This window comes from Callospermophilus lateralis, chromosome 1 (genome assembly GCF_048772815.1).
Source record: "Callospermophilus lateralis isolate mCalLat2 chromosome 1, mCalLat2.hap1, whole genome shotgun sequence".
Taxonomy (NCBI): domain Eukaryota; kingdom Metazoa; phylum Chordata; class Mammalia; order Rodentia; family Sciuridae; genus Callospermophilus; species Callospermophilus lateralis.
The window spans coordinates 149,230,607-149,254,475 of NC_135305.1; the positions used below are offsets into that span (position 1 = coordinate 149,230,607).

At 37.2% G+C, this 23,869-nt stretch overlaps 1 protein-coding gene and 2 non-coding genes across 10 annotated transcripts in view; 2 read left to right on the forward strand and 1 right to left on the reverse strand.

Moving 5' to 3' along the window:
- Hectd4 (HECT domain E3 ubiquitin protein ligase 4) overlaps positions 1 to 23,869 on the reverse strand; it is a 172,052-nt gene that overhangs the window by 146,992 nt on the left and 1,191 nt on the right. The gene's annotated exons all lie outside the window — the stretch shown is intronic.
- On the forward strand, positions 1,826 to 1,896 carry Trnaa-agc (transfer RNA alanine (anticodon AGC)). Its single transcript has one exon. It is a non-coding gene; the product is annotated as a tRNA-Ala (tRNA).
- Positions 10,400 to 10,472, forward strand: Trnav-cac (transfer RNA valine (anticodon CAC)). Its single transcript has one exon. It is a non-coding gene; the product is annotated as a tRNA-Val (tRNA).

The window sequence follows — 23,869 nt, forward strand, 5'->3', positions numbered from 1 at the left end:
GGCCACAGAATGAAAAAGCACAGTCAGGTGCAGTGGCACACACCTGTAATCTAAGCAGCTGGGAAAGCTGGGCAGGAGGATGACAAGTTCAGGGCCAGTCTCAATAATTGAGCAAGAACCCCCAGCAAATTAGTGAAACCCTCAGCAACTTAGCAAGATCCTGTCTCAAAAATAAATAAATAAATGGCTGGGGATATGGCTCAGCAGTACAGCACTCCTGAGTTCAATCCCAGTAACAAAAAAAAAGAAAGTGGTAGCATGCTTGCCTGGCATGCGTGGGGCGCTGGGTTCAATCTCAACACCACATACAAATAAAGATGTTGTGTCCGCCGAAAACTAAAAAATAAATATTAAAAAATTCTCTCTCTCTCTCTCTCTCTCTTAAAAAAAAAAAAAAGAGCACTGACCAGAACTATATCGTATGTGCGTGGGCACATATGACAACATCGATGTTCAGTTTGAAGGTTTGTTTTTACATAAATTGGAGTATGGGTGAATTTAGTTTAGAAAGTAAGAGAAAAATGACCATCTGCATAACCTATCAAAGAAAGGAAAGCAGAGGTTTCTTAGGAAAATTTTCATGTCCATTTTCTAACATTTCAAACCCTAGGCAGAAATAATCCAGGTATAAACACAAGTTGGAGAAGTGGGCTTTAAAGCAGTGCAAACACTAACATCACATCGCCTTCCTCATGGCTTTTTAAAGACATTTCTAAAGGATAGGAAAAGAAGGTCAGGATGGAGAGAAAAACAAGCAGTCCAACCCAGTCCTGTGTAAAGAAGAACTTCGTGTGGGTCATTATAATATAATGCAGAAAGCCTCATTGGGCTTTAAAATAACACTTAGACACTTAACAAAAATCTCCCTGCTCTACTTATGCCTCTGCAAATATAGGAAGCAAAGAAGAACAGTTTTTAAAAAATGATTTATAAATTATACTCCATGTATGTATAATATGTCAAAATATACTCTACTGTCATGTATATCTAAAAAGAAAAAAAACTATCAATTTTAGTCAGGTGTGATGGTACACACTGGTGGTCCCAGATACTCAGTAAGCTAAGGCAGGAGGATCACTGCTTGCCTGAGCAACACAATAAAACCTGGTCTCTTTAACAAAATGAGATCCTGGGCTATGGCACACACCTGTAATCCCAGTGGCTGAGGCAGGAGGATCAAAGATTTAAAGTCAGCCTTAGCAAAAGCCAGGTGCTAAACAACTTGGGGATGTGGCTTAGTGGTTGAGTGATCCCTGAATTTAATCCCTGGTACTCCCCACCCCACCCCCAAAAAAGAAAAAATTAATGAATGAATAAATAAATAAATATAAATAAAAAGGGCTGGGGATGTAATTCAGCAGTAGGGCACCCCTAGGTTTAATCCCAGTGTCAAAAAAAGAAAAACATATAGTTTAATAGCCACGAAGGAGACTATGTGTTGGTTATCTCAAATCCTAACTCAATTTCAAACATCATATACCTTAAAAATTTGAGCTTTGTACAGATAAAAATTAGTTTCAACCCAGATGTGGTGGCACACCCTGTAATCCCAGTGACTTGGGAGGCTGAGGCAGGAGGACTGCAAGTTCAAAGCCAGCCTCAGCAACTTAGCTGACTCTGTCTCAAAATAAAAAGGAAAAAAATAAATAAATAAAAAGGGATAGGGATGTGGCTCAGTGGTTAAGCATTCCTGGGTTCAATCCCTGGTACCATTAAAAAAAACAAAAAACAAAAACTAGTTTCAAAACAAAGATGAATAGCTGCCCTACAGATAAAATATTCACCTATATTTAAATAAACATAAGATGAAGGATTTGGGGACTGAGGATATAGCTCAGTTGGTAGAGTGCTTGCCTAGCATGCACAAGGCCCTGGGTTCAATCCCCAGTACCACCAAAAAGGAAGAAGAAGGATTTGCCAAATAAAATTTTGAAAAATAAAATGTGTCATTCCATTTCATCATATGGAAAAAGATTAATCATATTAAGTAGACATTACATAGAATGTTCAAGTAGAGGATTTAAAATTTGCCAAAATAAAATGTAGTAAGTAAAAGGAATCTTATTTTTAAGGATTCTTAGATTGTAAACAGAATTCTAAAAGAAGGTGCCTTTTAGGGGATGGATAGTCACTTGCTTCATCACTGACCTTTCTATCATTAAATAGGGAGTGACAATTTCATGATCCTGAGTAGTTTGAAGTTATGTCCCTCAAACCTGTAAACACCACTTAAGTTCACAGCCTCTGATAGTCTATGTCTATTATGTCACAAATATGCTCACCTACAATTTGATTAAGAAATCAGGAGGCCGTGTGTCGATGCACTCCTGTAATCCCAGGAGTTTGGGAGGCTGAGGCAGGAGGATCGCCAGTTCAAAGCTAGCCTCAGCAACAGTGAGGCACTAAGCAACTCAGTGAGGCCTAGACTCTAAATAAAATACAAATAGAAGGATCAGGGCTAGGGATGTGGATCAGTGGTTGAATATTCCTGAGTTCAATCCCTGGTTATCCCCACCCCAAAAAAAGAAACCAGGAGAAGGCTACTCTAATTCCAAAGAACATGGGATGATTGCTAAAACTAAAAGAGGCATTACAAATGACACAAAATTATATTAAAATAGAAATGAACACTAAATAATGTTACAACGATGTGCTTTCCAAAAGCTAAATGACAAGAAATCTGACCCCAGTCCCAATACTTCTCTCACTAGGTCGTTTCCTTCTCTTATCCAAGATGGTAACATACAAATATTGCCATGACATGTTCAAATATTTTGGATATAGCTTACTAGCTTAAGTTTTTCCAACCTTACTGAGCTGGGGGTATAGTAACACATTAAATGAGTATCTCCAAGATCAGAATAAATATGTATTACATTTCTACCATGTGTAAATCTCTCTTCAAATTACAGCAAAACTAATATTTTTTAAGAAAAAAGAAAAAAAAAAACCACAGTTATTTGTACTTGAAAACTGGCAGAAGAGACTTCTACATGACACTGTGTTGGATATTCTACATCAGTGCTTCACACACTATGCTAAAGAATCAAGTTTTTTATTTGTCTTATTTTCTTTCAATCTACTGTAGAATAATATTTTTATACAATGTAAACAAAATCAATCATTTTTTAAAAAGTGAAAAATAGGACATAAAAAATATAAGTCTCAAGTTTTATTATTAGGCTGCACAGATAGAAAACTTTGAAGTTTCTAAGTATTTCCTCTCCATCTTTGTATATATCTTGTCACCAGAGTAACAAATGGTTCCCAGTACATGGATCACACTTTGAGAAGCTCTGCTCTATGTAACCTATTGAATATTCCAGAGAAATTTTAAAAGCCACCAACTTCTCAGTATCGACCATGATAGACCAAAGGAACTCAGTATCTTCTGAACAAAAAGCTGGATTAAGTGATCTCAAGACATTTTCAGCTCTACAAGTTCTATGACTATAAAAGCTTAAGATGTGATGTGACTGGAAAGTAAAACCCACATTCCTAATGGTACCCATTCTCTTCACACAAATAGAGTAAGAGGAAAACTGATTAAAAAAAAAAAGAAAGAAAGAATGGGAAAAATAAGCTCAGAGAAGAGGAATCAGAATTTAACTGAGAAGCAAATACTGTCACTGAGGAAATATAGCCAAGTAAGAAATACCATTAGTAATCAGACATGGTGGCCCGTGCCTATAGGCCTAACTACTTGGGAGGTTTAGGCAGGAGGAGCACCTCTGCCCCAGGAAGGCGTTGAAGACCAACCTAGATAATACAAGGACTCCATCTCAAAAGAAGAAAAAATGAACACCAATTACCACCGTAGTTATTTGGGAGCATTCAGGATGGGGATGTAATTTTCTTATATAATATAATTTTCTTATATAATCTCTGAAAATTGGACATTAAGTCCATGTGATTTAAAAAAAAAAAATGGTTAAATAAATTTTTAGACATTCTTAACCAGGCATGGTAGTTCATGCCTGTAATCCCAGCTACTAGTTAGCTGAGACAGGAGGATCCCAAGTTCAAAGCCAACTTCAGCACCTTGGTGAGGCTCTAAGCAACTCAGCAAGACCCTGTCTCAAAATAAAAATTTTAAACAATGGCTGGTGACTTAGCTCATTGGTAAAGCTGTCCTAGGTTCAATTCACAGTACCAAAAACAATACAAAACATTCTTTACCAAAGTAGAGACCTATGTAACAAAGATAAAAAGATTATAAACACTGCAGGATGCAGGGAGCCTGCCTGTAATCCTAGTGACTCAGGAGGGAGGCTGAGGCACAAGGATCATAAGTTCAAGGTCAGCAATGTAAGGAGACCCTGTCTCAAAAAAAAAAAAAAAAATAAAAAGAGCTAGGGGCATAGCTGAATGGTAGAGCACTTCAGGAATCAAACCCAGTACCAAATCCCCAAAACAAACAAACAAAACATTAAATAGTATTCAAAGACTCCCAGATTCACTGTTTCAGAACCCTATCATATTACTTGTCACTTATAAAATGCTGGCATATGGTATGGATGGCATCATTATAATTCTAGGCCTCCAACTCAATAAACATCTATTATTTTATTTTATTTTTTAAAATAAAAATCTATTTTATTTTTTAACTACAAAGCCTCAGTGTTTTCATCTCTAAAAGATAATTCCTATACTATCTATTTCACAAGATTATTTATAAAGGAACAAAATAAGGCGGTCAGTTAAACAAAATATGGTTCATACATAAAATAAAACATTATAGGCTAGGGTATGGCTCAGTGGTAGAGTGCTTGCCTAGAATGTGGAAGGCTCTGTCTAGGTTCACAGTTCTAAGCATTGCAAAACAAAACTGCTTCTCTAAGTGTGGTCCTGGGTCCTGAGCACTGGCATTACCTGGGAGCTCCTTAGAAATGTAAAATGTCAGGTCCCACCCTAGAATCACTGAACCAAACTAAAATTTAACAAGAACCTCAGGTGGTATGCACATGCTGCTGTACACAAGTGCAACAATAGTTTTTTCTTGACTTATGAACTAGAAATGATTTCTGCTTGCTTGTTTTGTTTACTTATTTATTTATTCATTCATTTATTGTGGTACTGGGGTGAGCCCTTGGGTGCTTTTACCACTGAGCTACCTTCCCAGCCCTTTTATTTTTTATTTTTGAGACAGTCTCACTTAGTTGTTTAAGGCCTTGCTAAGTTGCTGAGGTTGGCTTTGAACTTGTGATCCTCCTGCCTCAGCCTCCCAAACTTCTGGGATTACAGGTGTGTACCACCTGGGTGAGCAGCACCACCACACCCAGCCCAAGAATAATGTTCTGAGGGGCAACTCTCAATAAGGAAATACCTTGACCTTTTATGCCCAATACATGAAAGAATAAAAGAAAGAAGCCTATATAAAAAAGAATGTATAAGAGAAAATTATAAAAATCATAAGAATTGTTTCAATGCAATTTGGAGAAATTACATTTAGTCTCATCTGTTCCTAGCAAAATAACCAACAATATTATTCCTGTTGAAAACAAGATCAAGACCAATATCTACTTTTATTCAACTATATGTAAATAAAAATAAGGATCTCTTTTTTCCAGGTTTTAAAAAACTTTAGGGATATTATCTATTTATCCGTGATGACACATGATTTTAGAATGCACCATGCCAACAAAACTTGAGAAGTCCAATCTCTGAACTATAATGAGCATTTAATAGCAAAACTTTTATCTCACAGACATTTTTTTTTTTTTCATTTTTAAGTGCCAAGTGCCAGTCGCTGTTCTGAGTATGTTACCTCATATATTTCCTTTAAGTCTTCTCATTGATAGGTGACAGAGCTGGGCTAAAAGCTGGCTAGATGTGTTGCCACCTAGGCCTGGGCTCCCTCTCTATATCTGTATATATCTGCCAGAGGCGCAGCATTTTGGAGTAGCAGGTTATTTGTCACTGACTCAGCACACTATCCTTCTGAGTCCCAGAGGGCACGATATTCTGTATGACTCCACGTGTTAAGAAGCATTCCAAAAATTATAGGCAAAGCAAAGAACCATGTAATACAGCATTTTATACATATTTAAAAACTATTGTTGGGCTGGGGGTATAGCTTAGTTGGTAGAGTGCTTACCTTGCATGCACAAGGCCTTGGGTTCAGTCCCCAACATCACACACATACACACACAAAAAAAACACTAATGTTGTATCAAATATGTTAAATACTTATTTAACATACAAGTACCTAACTCCAGAAGCAGGAAGGGTGACTTTTTTAATACTGACATAATTGCTTGGAGAAAGAGGAGATGAATCTGCCATATCAAAATTTAGGAGAATTGTTCTAGGTCCAGTTAACATGGTGTAACCCCAATTATAAAAGAATTACCAAACAGTCTTGCAATCAGTAAGCCTTTGAGCTAAAGGTCCCCTGTCTCTTTTGCTATGGTCCCTGAAAGATCTATCTGTACTCACTGGGACTGTGCTAAAACAACTGTATGTATTTATTTGAAAAGAGTCACTGTTCCAGTTGTTTCAAAACTTCCCCACTTATCTGCAAACAAGGCTTAAGTTTTCCTGAGTAATGTCACTGTTTTTCACTTTTTTTTTTCAACATGCTAAGTTTTAAGAATTTCATTCTTGGGCTGGGATTGTGGCTCAGTGGTAGAGTGCTCGCCTAGCACCGGCAGGGCCCGGGTTTGATCCCCAGCACCACATAAAAATAAAGGCATTATGTTGTGTCCATTTACATCTAATAAATAAATAAATAAAAATAATTTCATTCTTTAATAGTCTCAAAAATGCCAGCTCTATTACCCACCTGGTGGTGGCTTTACGGAAGCTAATTTCATCCAGAGGGAAGAGGAAGGCCCTGAGGATGGGAGCCTTTCAGTCCTGCTATTACAACACCAACAGGCTAAGGTGGTTAGCACAGAGGAAAGGGGAGACCAGCAAATCAGGCTAATGTATCACTTGTGTGCGCACTAACTGTCCCTGGGGGACCTAGGCAGCTAGTAATGCTGGCTGTTATTGGGATTGGGAGTGGGAAGGATGTGAAGCCTTGCCCCTGTATTCCCTTTTCAAACTTTCAATTTTGTTTGTTTTGTTTTTTGAAGCTGGGGATCAAACTCAGGACCTCAGGCATGCTACAAAAGTGTTCTATCACTGAGCTGCATCTGTAGGAAACCTTAGAAATTTTGAATCATATGCTGTCTAAAATTTCTAAATATACAGATAATTTATATACTACATTACACATGGCCATAAATATGATTTTAATTATGCGTATAACACAAACAGCAAAATAATCCCATCAATTTAAACAAAGTCTCTAAAGTCTCTCATTCTGATTTATGATAAATAAAGCTAGATGGTTACAGATGTGTACTATAGCATTCTCCGCCCCCCATATTTTTTTAGTTGTAGATGGACACAATATCTTTATATTATTTTTTTATTTTTATGTGATGCTGAGGATCAAACCCAGTGCCTTACATGTGCCAGCTAAGTGCTCTACCACTGAGATACAACCCCAGCCCCTACTATAGCATTTTTAAAGAGAATATTCCCACTATTTCCCACCTCCACCACCACCCCAGCACTGGGGTTGGAACCCAGAGGTGCTTTAACACTGAATAATTTCTCCAGACCTTTTTAATTGTTTTTTATATTGAGACAGGGGTCTAAGTTGCCCAGGCTGACCCCAAATTTGGCAATCCTCCTACTGTAGCCTCCTGAGTAGCTGGGATTATAGACATGCACCACCATGCCCAGCTTCTCTGTTTATTAAAACTATTTCTCTAAGCAGGTGTGGTGGTTCACACCTGTAATCCCAGCAACTTGGGACACTGAGGCAGGACAATCACAAGCTTGAGGCCATCTTCAACAACTTAATGAGATCCTGTCTCCAAAAAAAAAAAAGACAGGGAAACAGCTAAGTAGTAAAGCACCCCACATTCAATACCCAATACCAAAACAAACCAAACAACAACTAAAGAGCTTTTTATTGAGAAAAAGTTATCTTGATATGGCCCTAAGGACAAGTTGGCCAATCTGTCTAAAGGAACACTATCCAAAAGAAATATATAAGGGGCTGGGATGTGGCTCAAGTGGTAGCACACTTGCCTAGCATGCGTGAGGCACTGGGTTCGATTCTCGGCACCACATACAAATAAAAATAAAGATATTGTGTCCACCTAAAACTGAAAAATAAACATTTAAAAAAAAAAAAGAAATATATAAAACACATACAAAAATTTAATATTTTTTAGTTCATGTATAGTGGCATAAATTGACGTGAACATATTTTATATACAGAGATACGAAAAATTGTGATCTATATGTGTAATAAGGATTGTAATGCATTCCACTGTTGTCGTGTATTTAAAAAATAATAAAATCAATTAAAAAAAGAAAAAAATTAATATTTTTTAGTAGCCACATTAATAAAGATAACAAACCTACCCAATGGGCTCAGTTATAATCCTGGGATAAGGATTTAGGATAAAGAGAGAGAGATATGCTAAGTCTCAAAAGAAACTCCCAAAAGTCACTGAAATGCATAAAGCAGAGCTCTTAAAATGTGGGAAATACGTAAGCTATAGGGGAAACTGCCACTCCACCCTAGCTCCACCTCCAGTGCAGCCCCTAAGTACAGCCCTCTGTAAATACTGCACCCCCCCCCCAAAGAGAGGCTTTCCATTCTTGAGACACCCTGCAACCCCCCTTGAATATGTATCTACCTCCTAAATAAACCTCTGTCTATGCCTTTGTCTGGGATGTGCTGAAATTCTTTCCCATCAAATAGGCCAAGAACTCAGCCGATTCTGAGTCCAATTCCCCCTTCCCTCCAGAACTCCTTGGACCCTTCTCCAAAGACATTTCTCTCCAGTGACAATCCCAGTTCTTTTTTTTTTTTTTTTTCAAAATATAACACCTTTATTAAAACACATTTTCAAGACATCTGAATTTTACTGATTCAAATACGCAATGTTTAAGAAGTAACTTTTATTTTTTATTTTTTTTTATTGGTTGTTCAAAATATTACAAAGCTCTTGACATCTCGTATTACATATATTAGATTCAAGTGAATTTTGAACTCCCATTTTTACCCCAAATACAGATTGCAGAATCACATCGGTTACACCTCCACAAGGAAGTAACTTTTAATGGAGGTTTTTCTAAAATACTCTATAGGCGTTCCTGTTCATCTAGTCAGATAATCCAAGAGCATCACTGGAAAAATCCAGAACTTTACTGTGCAGTGGAATGCATCTCTGGTCTACTTTTGTTCTCAGTTTTCATAATATTGTTTTCTCTTTTTTTTTTTTTTTCATGTGGTTAATTTATGTTTTATTTTTTTATTTTTTTTATTTTTTTTTAATTTTTTCTTTTTTCTTTTTTAATTTCTATTGTTGGTTGTTCAAAACATTACATAGTTCTTGATATATCATATTTCACACTTTGATTCAAGTGGGTTATGAACTCCCATTTTTACCCCATATACAGACTGCAGACTCACATCAGTTACACATCCATTGATTTACATATTGCCATACTAGTGTCTGTTGTATTTTGCTGCCTTTCCTATCCTCTACTATCCCCCCTCCCCTCCCCTCCACTCCGACAATCCCAGTTCTTGGGAAGCTGAGGCAGAAGAATCCAAAGCTTGAAGCCAGCCTGGGCAACTTGGTGAGACCCTGTCTCAAAAAAAAAAAAAAAAATTACAGGGCTGGGACTGTAACCCAGTGGTAGAGCACCCCTGGATTCAATCCCCAGCACTGCATAAATAGATAGACAGACAGATAGATAGATATAAAATTAATTTTTATGTTTTAAAATTTAAATCATATTTTACTTAACCCATCACATCCAATATATTATCATTTCAACATTTAACTAATATAAAGTAATATTGATATTAATGGGATCTTTCTCCTTTTTTTGGCATGATGTCGTCCAAGTACTCTATACATTACATTTTCAGCACATTTCATTTCTGACTAGCCATGTTACAGGTACCCAGCACCCACGTGTGGGCAATGGCAACCAACTGAACGGTGCAATTCTGGAGACTATTTAAGCAAAACTCCTGAAACCTGTCAGCAGCAAATGTAAAGTAACAATCGGAACAATAAAAGAAACCACCAGAGTATAATTGTACTCTATAGAGAAGATGAAAGTAAAATGAACTTCCGACTTTAAAAACAATGTTTCTCTGGGGATAGCAACTGTTACTGCCTGGGGCCACCTGTTTAAAATGGTTTTCAATTAGAAGTATAAGACACCAATATAAAGTATGTTACTGAAATTTTTTTCACATACCTTCAGCTGACCAACATTCTCTTCAGACAAAGGGGAGAGGAGAAAATTGGGCTTTTAAAAAAAGTAATTTTAACAGATATTTTATTTTCTTAAAAAACCCAGCTTCAGGGCTGGGGATATAGCTCAGTTGGTAGAGTACTTGCCTCACATGCACAAGGTCCTGGGTTCAATTCCCAGCACCCTCCCCACACACACACACAAAAAAACCAAACAAACAAAAAAAAAAACTTCATTGTAAATGACAGGATATTTAACAAATGGGCAAAATCAGAACACCCACTTGCCTAACATACTCAAGGCCCTGCATTTGCTCCCCAGCACCTCCCCTACCCCAGCAACAACAAAAGTCAAAACCAAAACCAAAATATGGGATTATAAGAAACCTGTCATAGTATACTGAAATACAGTTACCAAAATATTTCAACAAACCTGTGACATCATAACATAGGAGCTTCATTTATCAGCACATTGGATAACAAGATCTAATAATTACCATATTTCCTAAGCAATGGTGAGCATAAACCATACTTTAAGACAGTTCAACAACTGCAATATAATAAAATAATACCTATAAATGCTTGTTGCAAAGTCACAGGTTCTGCCAATTCTATGGAGGTTTGTTGACTACATTCATAAGTGGAGGAAATGCTGAATTTCAGCTAAAAGTATGTGAAAGTAAAAATACATTTTTCCCATCCAAGTTCATAAACCCTGGGAATTCTATTCAGGATAAGAATCCCTCCAGGGGCACTGGGGTTGGGGCTCAGTGGTAGAGCACTTGCCTAGCATGTGTGAAGCATTGGGTTTGATTCTCAGCACCACGTATAAATAAAAAAATATCCTTTGACAACTAAAAAAATTTAAAAAAGAATCTCCACTGGGAGCTAGAAATGTAGTTCTATGGTAAAGTGCTTCACTGGCATGTGTGAGGTCTTGGGTTCAATCCCTAGCACTACAAAAATTTAAGAAAAAATTTATTTTAAAGTTTACCAACCATAAAGTCTTGGGGGTAGGAAATATCCCCTTGGGAAAATAAACTTTTCTTTATTATAAGTTCATCAAAACACCCTTTCCCCAAAGACTCTAAACATATTTTGAACTTTTTTTTTTATAATTTTTTTTTTTTGAGAGAGAGAGAGAGGAGAGAATTTTTTTTAATATTTATTTTTTAGTTTTCGGCGGACACAACATCTCTGTTTGTATGTGGTGCTGAGGATCGAACCCGGGCCGCACGCATGCCAGGCAAGCGTGCTACCGCTTGAGCCACATCCCCAGCCCCATATTTTGAACTTTTTACCCATATTTCCTCTTTTTAGATTAAATAACCTATAAACTGTTTTACAATTACACTATAACTTAATGATTTGGGAGGAACTGATATCAAGAAATAAAGAACGGAGCTATAGTAACAAAAACAGCATGGTATTGGCACCAAAACAGACATGAAGACCAATGGAACAGAATAGAAGACACAAAGACACATCCACATAAATACAGTTATCTCATCCTAGACATACAGTGGGGAATGAAGGGAAGGGAGGGGACGAGGGAGGGAAATAAGATGAACAGTAGAATTAATCAGACATAACATTTTTTCCATAAACTTACATTGGAAAAAAGATAGCCTCTTCAACAAATGGTATTGAGAAAACTGGAAATCCATATGTAATAGAATGAAAAATTGAACCCTTATTTCTCACCCTGCACAAAACTCAACTCTAAGTAGATTAAGGACCTAGGCATTAGACCAGTGACCCTGCACTTATTAGAAGAAAAAGTAGGCCCAACTCTCCGTCATAATGGCTTAGGGATCAACTTCCTCAATAAGACTCCTAAAGTTCAAGAAGTAAAATCAAGAATCAATAAATGGGATGGCATCAAACTGAAAAGCTTCTTCACAAAAAAAAAAAAAAAAAAAAGGAAACAATCAAGAACATGAACAGAGAGCCTACAGAATGGGAGAAAATTTTTACCACCTGTACCTCAGAAAGAGCATTACCCTCCAGATTATACAAAGAACTCAAAAAACTCAACACCTGAAAAATCGATAATGCAATCAAAAATGAGCAAAGGATCTGAACAAATTCTTCTTAGAAGAGATCAAATGGTCAAAAAATACATGAAAAAATGCTCAACATTTCCAGCAATTAGAGAAATGCAAATTAAAACTACACTGAGATTCCATTTCACCCCAGTCAGAATGACAATTATAAAGAATAAAAGTAATAATAAATATTAGTGAGAGTGTGGGGAGAAAGGTACTCTCATACATTGTTGGTGGGACTGCAAATTGGTACAACCAGTATAGAAAGCAGTATGGAGATTCCTTAGAAAACTTGGAATGGAACCACCATTTGACCCAGTTACCCAATTCCTCAGTCTATACCCAAAGGACTTAAAAACAGCATACTATAGTGACACACCTACATCAATGTTTATAGCAGCTCAACTCACAATAGCTAAGGATGGAAACAACATAGTGTCCTTTAACAAATGACTGGATAAAGAAGAAGGGCCGGGGCTGGGGATGTGGCTCAAGCGGTAGCGCGCTCGCCTGGCATGCGTGTGGCCCGGGTTCGATCCTCAGCACCACATACAAACAAGGATGTTGTGTCCGCCGAAAACTAAAAAATAAATATTAAAAAAAAAATTCTCTCTCTCTCTCTCTCTCTCTCTCTCTCTCTCTCTCTCTCTCTCTCTCTCTCTCTCTTTAAAAAAAAAAAAAAGAAGAAGAAGAAGAAGGGCTGGGGATGTGGCTCAAGTGGTAGCACGCTCACCTGGCATGCGTGCGGCCCGGGTTCCATTCTCAGCACCACATACAAACAAAGATGTTGTGTCCGCCAATAACTAAAAAATAAATATTAAAAAATTCTCTCTCTCTCTCTCTCTCTCTCTCTCTCTCTCTCTCTCTCTCCTCTCTCACTCTCTCTTTAAAAAAAAAAAAAAAAAAAAAAAGAAGGGCAGCACAATACAATAGACACTAGTATGGCCTTATGTATAAACGTGACTGTATAACCAATGTGATCCTGCAATCTGTACACATGGAAAAATAAGATTATGTACCCCATTTGATTCAAATGTATGATATGTCAAGATCATTGCAATGTTTTGAGCAATAAAAAAAAATTTAAAAAAAAAAGAAAGTATGGTATAAATACACAATGGAATATTACTCAGTTGTAAAGAAGAAAGAAATAATGGCATTTGTCAGTAAATGGATGGAACTGGAAACTATCATGCTAAGTGAAATAAGCCAATCCCCCAAAACCAAAGGCCAAATGTTCTCTCTGATATGTGGATGCTGACCCAAACAAGGGAGGATGTGGAGGAGAAGAATAGAAATCCATTGGATTAGACAAAGGGGAATGAAATAAGGGAGGAGGGAGGGGAATAGGAAAGACAGTAGAATTAATCAGACATAACTTCCCTAGCCTTGTATTTGAATACATAGCCAGGGTAACTCCACATCATGTACAACCACAAGAATGGGATCCTAAATAGAATAAGTTATGTACTCTATGTACGTATAATTTGCCAAAATACATTCTACTGTAATGTATAACTAAAAAGAACAAATTAAAAAAAAAAAAGAAATAAAGATAGTTAGTTCTATTATGTACCGCTGTTTAAATGCAAATATGTTGACACAGATTCTTCTTCTATTCTCATTTCATTTCAGCAGTAAGAAAACCAAACATATCAACAAAGACAAAGGTCCTGATTTTCTACTCAGTCCAGTAAATAGCTACACCTATTGTTCATATGAAGTCAGTAATGCAAACTACAGAGCACAAAGCAAGCACAGTAAACACAGAAAAGATCCATTACAAATACAAGCTGAATGTTAATATTTTGTTGGTATAAAACCACTACTTAAAGCATCTGTAGTTATTAGCATTACTAAATAAACAATTTTTGCATAAAATAGTTTGCAAATTATGTATCTCCTTATTGTTAATCTAAAATTGCTACATACTGTGCTCTGACCTAGTAATTCATCCAACTGCGGGTTTTAGTAGAAACACTAGGGATTCAAATTTGTGCACTCTGATGTGTCCCATCATGGAACATTAATTATCCCACATATGTATTTAATAGCACTTTCTAAACTCAAAGCTCCATATATATGTTCAATGTTATTAGGAGAGGAATTATATAGTACTATTTAAATACCTTTATACTGTAACTTGTCAACAGTATTAGGTTGCAGAAACACACTTTATTAACTACAAATTTAAAATTCACCAAGCTTTTTATCAAACAATGACTCTAAGCACTAAAAATCATTTAACTTTCTATAAATTGGTATTATCTTTATAATAACAGATTTAAAGTAATAGTAGTAATATAAAAAACAATCATAGTCATCCAAAAGCTATTGTGTAGCCAAGCATGGTGGTGCTTGCCCATAATCCCAGCTAGTCTAGAGGCTGAAGCAGGAGAATGGCAAGTTCCAGGGCAGCCTGGGCAATCCAATGAGACCCTTTTCCAAAAATAGAAAACACAAAGAGTTGGGGATACAGCTCACTGGTAGAGCCCCATTACCCCAAGTTCTGAAACTGGGGGATGGGGGGTGCACGACACTACTATATAGCCATTAAAAATTGTTTTAAATAGAATCCAACAAAATGTATCCAGTAAGAATACAATACATAGTATATAATGCCGGTTTGGTATACTAAAGAATGATTTGAAGAACATAATTAAAAATTAATTTTTGGGGTTGGGGTTGTGGCTCAACAGTAAAGCACTTGCCTAGCATGTGCCTAGCACGTGCAAGGCACTGGGTTCAATTCTCAGCATCACATAACACTAAATAACTAAAATAAAGGTATTGGGTTCAAAATTTTAAAAATAATATTTTTTTCTAGCTGATGCAATTCCAGGCTATTTAAACAGTGTCTCTAATATTTTTTAATATTTTCTACAGTATTCATGTATTATTTTTTATAATCAAAAAGATTTTGCAGCTGGGCATGGTGGCACACACCTGTAACCCCAGCTACTTGGGAGGCTGCAGCAAGAGGATGGCAACTGAATGAGACCCTGTCTCAAAAAAAAAAAAAATGAAAAAGGGCTGATGGAGATCTGTCTAGCATCTCAAGGCCTTGGGTTAATTCCCAGTACTGTCCCCATCCCCCACACAAAGTTTTGCATATCACAAAATACAATTCACTTAATATCAGGTTCAAAAATGTGGGATTACTCATTATATTAATATGGAACAGAGAAACTTTTAAGGGAATCTGAGTCCAAATTGTTAAAACAAGTGCTGTGCACTCTGAGCATACTTCAAAAACCAAGGCATCTCAGCCTGGTGAGTGCAGCTCCCTGGCTCTGCTGGCCTCTGGCAGCGTCCCCAAACATCACAGACTAAGAAGTCATCTTCTTTCCTGCCTATATATGGACATGGACTGTATTAACTGGATTACTGACCCAAATGAGGTTATGCCAGGAGCTGAAGGAGATCAAGAAGAGAGGTCCTGAAGTGAACTGATAAGAGCTGGATGGCACCAAGGGAAAACTCTGGCTCTTACAGCTGACCAGGGTTTGGCATGCATTTCCAGATACCCAATTATGCCTACTGCAAAAATAGCAGATTTGAAGAAATAGCAGTGATATATAATGTCATCTATGGAGTGAGAGCCACTGGCTTAAGTAAAATGAAAAAATTTAAGCAAACTCTTGAATTCTAAAATGGTCTCCACAAGGGTGTGAGGAAAAGCAGTCCCATGAAACACTGATACTGGGAGTAGAAACTGGCACAGCCATTTGGGAGAACAATTTGGTAGTATTTATTAAAATGGTCACCTAGGACCCAGCAGTTCTACCTCTAAGGATCTACCCTAGAGAAATACTATCACATGTGCACCCATGGACATGCAATGATGTGCACTGAAGGACTGGTTTGCAAAAGAAAAACTGAAAACTCCCAAAACACCTACAACACCTAACTAAAAATGACATCTTCCACGTCTGATCTCTGGAACTATAAACAGGAGCTTTGATGGCAAAAAGGACTTTGCAGATGTGATTAAGGATTTGGGGATGGGGATTTCCATAATCTGAGTGGGCCATGAATTAAATGTAATCACCAGTGTCCTTATAAAAAGGATGAGGGAGGGGCCGGGGTTGTGGCTCAGTGGTAGAGCACTCGCTCAGCACATGCCAGTTCCATCCTCAGCACCACATAAAAAATAAATAAATAAAACAAAGGTATTGTGTCCAACTACAAGTAAAAATAAATATTTTTTAAAAAGGATGAGGGAACCTGCAAGGTGGTACCTGCCTGTAATCTCAATAGCTAAGGAGGCTGAGGCAGGAGGATCACAAGTTCAAAGCAAGCCTCAGCAACCTAACTTTGAAAGTCCTAAGCAGTTCAGTGAGACCCTGTCTCTAAATAAAAGATAAAAAGGGATGGGGATGTTATTCAGGGGTAGAGCACTTGCCTAGCATGCTCAGGTTCTAAGTTCAATCCCCTGCGTAACCAAAAACACAAAAAAAATAATACTTATACAATTTCTGCAGTCTTCTCTCCTTTTGAAATAGCTGTACTTGTCCCATACTTGACTACCTGCTGGGTTTGCTGTTGTTGTTTTGTTTTGGGGGACTACTGGGGATTGAACCCAGGGACACTGTACCATTGAACTATATTCCAGTCCTTTTTATTTTTAGACAAAGTCTTACTAAATTGCCCAGGCAGGTCTTGAACTTTTGATCTTCCTACCTCAGCCTCCAAGTAGCTGGGATTACAATTGTGCCACCAAACCTGGCTTCATCTGCTGTTATCTATGTTTGTCTATCACTATTGACTAAATTTCTTGCAAAGCAGACTACATTCATTGTGTCCACCCTATGACCACTGTTATAGAAAATGTAAAGAAGAGGAGGGAAGAGAAAACACGGGAAACTTTCAGAAATCTACATCCCTTTCATAATTATCACCACAGGCACTTTATAACCTATGAAAGAACAGGTGCACGACAACCTACCCAGTAGCCTTAGCCAACAGAAGGTATTTTGTAACAGTCAATATGGAAGCCAAGAAGGCAGATAATAATCAAAGCTGATTTATTTAGCAAGACTTTAGAAATACAATTAGAGAAAAACTGAAATGAAGACTATTATCTCATCTGCCTAGCTAATGCAAACCCAGTTGGGAAGGAAGAAAATTCCAGAGAAATCTTTTTTTTTTAATTTGTTAATAAGAATTTTGCTTTCATTTATAAAAAGCAGCTGACTAATATGCATAAAACAACATAGCACTTTATAAAAAGAGTCAAGGACTGGGGCTGGGGCTCAGTGGTAGCACACTTGCCTGGCACATGTGAGGCACTGGGTTTAATTCTAAGCACCACGTAAAATAAAGAAAGGACTATCAACAACTAAATAAATAAATAAATAAATAAATAAATAAATATTTAAAAAAAATAAAGAGTCAATACACTTCAAATACATAATCACGTCCAGGACTGGGGTTGTAGCTCAGTGGTAGAGCACTTGCTTCGCATGCGTGAGGCACTGGGTTTGGTCCTCAGCACCACATAAAAATAAATAAATAAAGATATTGTGTCCGTCTATGACTAAAAAAAAAAAAACTTAAAAAAAATTTTAAAAAATCACTTCCATTTTTATTTCTTACATTAACCCTATTTGTTATTAGTATAAGCATTATTATTATTATTAATCTTTACACTAAGTTTAAGAATATGAACCCTGGGCTGGAATAACAGATTTCAGCCTGAGCTTTGCCACTATGTATATGATATTCTTCAAGTTACTTCTGTATGTGCCAGAGTGCCCTAGTTTTTATGTATACACATATATTTTTCAAAAGATAATGTTTTCATGAAGGTTATATGGTTTTACAAGTTTATAAGGTTTTCATGAAGGTTAAACAAGATAATGGGTGTGGAGGTTCAGCATAGACACTGGCATGAACTATGCTGTGCTGGTGTCATGGTGATGGTAACAATGATGACAAAGATGTTACACCAGAAGAAGAAACAGAAATAATGAAAGGTGTGGAATTTGCCCAAGGTCACACAGCCAGCAAGGGTCAGATCTAGAATTTCAATTCCAGTCTGATTCTTTAAATGTGACTTTAACTCCAGGCCATACTACCTCACAAGGGCTTCAGATGCTTCCTTCTCACATTTCAGTGCTACCAAATGTGCCTAAGAGCTGGTTGAGCTTTTGCCCAATCTCATAGAACACTGCACAAAATTCAGGGACTCTTACTCCAGCGCTCATTGACTGCATGATAAAGAATGCTACCAATCAACAAGAGCAATTTATTAATTTATTCCTCAATTTTTCCAAATCTAAAATTTGGAATTCCATAAAGTATGTATACACTTTCCCAAGGATTTTGCCCTAAAGATAAAAAGGATAGTGATATTCTCCTAGGACAACAGATCAACAAATATCTACACATCATCTCAAAGATTTCACATAAGTTCCCAAAGCCTTGGCTACTTCAGCTGATCAGCTCCAAATCCAAATGCTTTTGCCCTTCCATGACAACTGAGTTCAACCCCCAGTACAAAAAGAAAGAAAGAAAGAAAGAAAGAAAGAAAGCTATTTTTACAGGACAAGAAAATGCTTTGCTCTGCCCACTTAATTCACTTAACTAATATCCAAGAACCTTATGAAAAAAACACTGCTTAGCCTTTTTCATGTCCTAAGTGTATCCATAAAACACTCTGGGCATTTGTGGGTTTTGTTTATTCAAGTAATAAGTTGCTACAATAAACTGCACATATTTAAAGTGTACACTCCAAAAATCTCATGTTCCTCTATAATCCCTCCCTCCAATCCCTTCCTGCCCACCTTTATCTCCAGGCAACGACTACAGATTCATTTGTATTTTCTAGAATTTCATATAAATGAAATCTTAAAAAATATTTATTCTTGTTTGTCTGGCTTCTTCCACACAGCATAAATCCATGCTGTGAGTATTAACAGTTTGTTGCTTTTTGTTGCTGAGTAGTATTCCATTGTATGGATGTATCACCCATTTATTTATTTATTTGTTTATTTAATTCACTATATAGCCAAAATGTTTCCAGTTTGGGGAAGTCACAAATAAAGTTGATTTGAACATTCAAGTTCAAGTCTTAATTTGGGGGATGTATATGTGGCAGGGAATGGGAGGTCCTTATAAGCAAACAATGAAGACTGAGAACAAGGGCTGGGGATGTAGCCCAGTCATATCTTAGCCGGGATGCAATCAACTTATCTACCTAGCTATCTATCTAATGCCTAAGCCAAACTGGAATTTGTAAAGAAATATGAAATAGAAAACAGAAACCTTTTGGAACTTCACAAATAAGCCATTATTTTGTTTTTAAATTTTTCCTTTATTATAAAAACACTAATGTTCTAGCCAGGCACAGTAGTGCACACTCAAGAGGCTGAGGCAGGAGGCTCACAAGTTCAAGGCAGTTTGGTAAGACCTTATCTCACCAAAAACAAAAGGAGTTGAGGATCTATCTCAGTGGTAAAGCACCTCTGAGTTCAACCCCCAATACAAAAAGAAAGAATGATAGCTACTTTTACAGGAGAAGAAAATGCCTTGCTCTGCATACTTGATCCACTCAACTAATATCCAAGAACCTTACATACAAGGCCCTACTTGATCTGCACTCTGTACTCACATCACTCTCCTCTCCCCTCTGCTTACTGGACAAGGGCTAGGAGCTCCAAACATGCTAAGGACCTCTTCTCTGCATGGGCTGCTCTTTCTTCAGCAGCCACATGCTATACTCACATCCTTCAAGTCTCCACCCAAAAGCCATCCTAGGCTTTCCTTTCCTGTTTACCTGATATAAAACAGAGTCCTCCCACATTACTCCCCATCTCTTTAGCCAGATATTCTTTTCCCACAACACTTGTCATCTACCATAACACTTGCATGGACGCACACACACGAACTGGTCCTCCATATCTGCAGTTTCAACCAACCACAGATAGAAAATATTCAGGAAAAATAAACAGAGAGTTCCAAAACACAAAACCTGAATTTGCCTTGCACCAAGCATTATGTTGAATCCACACAAATGAAGTGATGTGTAAGCATGCCCTCAGCAGCCTCCCGCCATTTCAAAGACCCTGAGTCTCGCTCCAGCACTCACTGTTTGAGCAGGGTTCCCCTGCCAGTCATTTATGAACCACACAGCTAGACCTAGAACATGTACAAACCTTTTCTTCTCATCATTTTCCCTAAACCATACAGTATAACAACTATTTGCCTGCCATTCACATTGTTTTAAGTATTATAAGTAAACTATTTAAAGAATGTTGGCGAATGTGCCTCTGTTATATGCAAACACCACACCACTTTATTCAAGGGGGTCTTGCAACCAATTCCCCCAAGTACACACTGAGGGATGACTGTACATGTCACATACTTATTATTTGTTATTATCTATATTCTCCTACTAAATACAAGCTTTAATACATATATATGTATATATATAGATGGACATAATACCTTTACTTTATTTATTTATTTTTATGTGGTGCTGAGGATTGAACCCAGGGCCTTACATGTGCTAGGCGAGTGCTCTACCACTGAGCCACAACCCCAGCCCCTAAATATAAGCTTTTTAATGACAAGGATTTTATTTCATCAATTGCTATAACCTCAACATCTAGGAGAGTGAAAGAGCTCACTTCTGAATTCCACAAATATTTGTATGAATTTTTTTATTTTTTAGATGTAGATGGACACAATACCCTTTTTTTTTTTTTTTTAATGTGGTGCTGAGGATACAACCCAGTTTCTCACATGTGCTAGGCAAGTGCTCTACCACTGAGCTATAACTCCAGCTCTATATTAATCTTTTGACTAAATATTATTTATCTTTTTTCAAAAACTTATCTAAAATTAACTGGGAAGAAAATTTTTAATTCAAACATTTTGCTCTTGTTTAAATGAAAATACTAACTCAAGTCAAGCATGGTGGCACACACCTGTAATCCCAGCAGTTTGGGAGGCTGAGACAGAAGGATTACAAGTTTAAGCTAGCCTCAGCAATTTAATGAAGCCCTAAGCAACTTAGCAAGACCTTGTCTCAAAATAAAAAATGAGGGCTAGAGATATGGCTCCATGGATAAGTGCCCCTGGGTTCAATCACTGATACAAAAAAAAAAAAAAAAAAGGGCTGGAGATGTGGCTCACTGGCGTGCATGCGGCCCAGGGTTCGATCCTCAGCACCACATACAGACAAAGATGTTGTGTCCGCCAAATACTAAAAAGTAAATGTTAAAATTCTCTCTCCCTCTCCTTTCTCTCACTCTTTCTTTAAAAAAAAAAAAAAAAAAAAAAACCCTAAGTCAATGCTAATTGACTTCTTAGAGTGGATTCTTTTTTTCAGATTGATATTTAACTTTACATAGCACTTATAGAGTGGAAAAACCACCAGAATTCAAAGGCAGAAAAGCCCAGGTCTATTTGTTGCCCTGCCATAACTAGTGATGCTATAACCACCAAGAAGTCATAATCTCTCCCAACCATCTAGAATAATTTCTTTCTAAAATGAGGGAAACAATTATCTAAGGGGGTCATTCTAAGTTCCTTTCATGCTCTAAAACTGTGATCCGTTACAGTCTTAAGCGTTATGGTTGCCAGTCACAAATTACTTAAACTAGTTTGGGTTCCACCCCTCATAATCAAATTGTTAACTGAGGATCCAATAAAGAATAGCCATTTTCAACCACATGTGCATTGGAAATCGAAGCTTAGAAGAGTGCATTTGATTAGGATGGTAGCCAGGAATGGTGGCACATGCCTGTAATCCCAACAGCTCAGGAGGCTGAGGCAGGAGGATCTGGAGTTCAAAGCCAGGCTCAGAAATGGCGAGGCACTAAGCAACTCAGTGAGACCCTATCTCTAAATAAAATACAAAATAGGGCTGGGGATGTGGCTCTGTGGTTGAGTGCCTCTGAGTTCAATCCCTGGTACCCACCCCCACAAAAAAAGTTATCTTTAAACAACTGATAAATTTCTAATCTTCCTCAAATATGAAAAAGAAACAGTTGCTAGGAAGGAAATAAAGATACTTGTTTATTACACCAACCATAGCCAGTTATGAGATTAAAATAATTACAAATAGGGCTGGGGATGTGGCTCAAGTGGTAGCGCGCTCACCTGGCATGCGTGCGGCCCAGGTTCGATCCTCAGCACCACATACAAACAAAAGATGTTGTGTCCGCCAATAACTAAAAAAAAAAATGTTAAAAAAATTCTCTCTCTTTAAAAAAAAATAATAATTACAAATAGGGCTGGAATATTTGCTCAGTGAGAAAGTACATGTTCAGCATGGGTGAGGCCCTGGGGGGGGGGGGCGGGGATTCATACATGCATGGAGGAGTAAAGTATTGATTAGAAGCAAATGTATTTGAAATGAACAGAACTGGGTTAATTTCCAGGCTCTCTAACTATGTCACCTGGAGCAAGCTGTATACCTGTTAATGTTTACTTGTCTCACCTGTACATACAAGAATTGTACAGTATACTATATACAACTCTTACAATGTGTAACAAGATTTAGCTCCCAAGGTATTTTGAGAATTTAAAAAAATAATACCTGACACATAGGATATATTTAATCATAATCATTATTAAATAATTAAATGTGAGTATACCCTCACAAACAAATCTAATAGCCACAAAAGCTTTTCTTAGCTGTCTATCTTCTGATGCTATGTAGCCCATATAACACCTGTAAAGAAATGAAAAAAAAATTCTTCACTACTGCCAGTCACAAATATTTATCACTCATTCACATGTTAGTTTCTGAGAGGCTATACCACAAATTAAAAGAAAAAAAAAATAAACCTACCAGGTCAGAGAATCCTTTTAAAATAGTTCTTTGGGTGAAACAGCTGACAAGTTCACACAATATATATGGTAAACATTTTAGGAAAGCCAACTTAATGGCACAGGTATTTTAGCTAATCTTATTCGTTCTGATTCTGCAAATAATTCATACACATCCATATCTCTATATATGTATATACATATTTATATTTGCTTCCATGAACTTAGATTAATCTCCAAGACACAAAGAGCATCCAACCCCCACCTTTCACATATAACAGAGCCAATTAAATTGAGATTCCACCATCATAGCATAATACTCCTTGAGTTTTCAGACAGATAAGATACTCAGACACACCTTGCTTTTTATAGAACAGTCCCAAATAAAATAAAATTATAATTTCCTGTTAGGAATTCCCTACCAACTTATATCTTCTCAGTTTTGGTGGCCAAATTGTAAAATAAGTCAATTAAGAGTTCAAACCGGAAATGCTGAAGCAACCTCAAAACCGGACAAATACAGTGGAACGCATTCGCATCTCAAGCACGTATGTCCAAATGTCTCAGCCAACGCGAACAGATCACTGCCATTTCCAGAAACACACATTAATGGGTTTTAATCCATTTCTATAAAATGCTCCTTGTGCTGAAAGCCAAAGTGCATGGAAAACCACAAAACACAAAAGATTCCTCGCATTCCGTTTATAGCCAGAAGACAGACCATCCTCTCTGTGCCTTACCCAGAGGGCCCTCCTT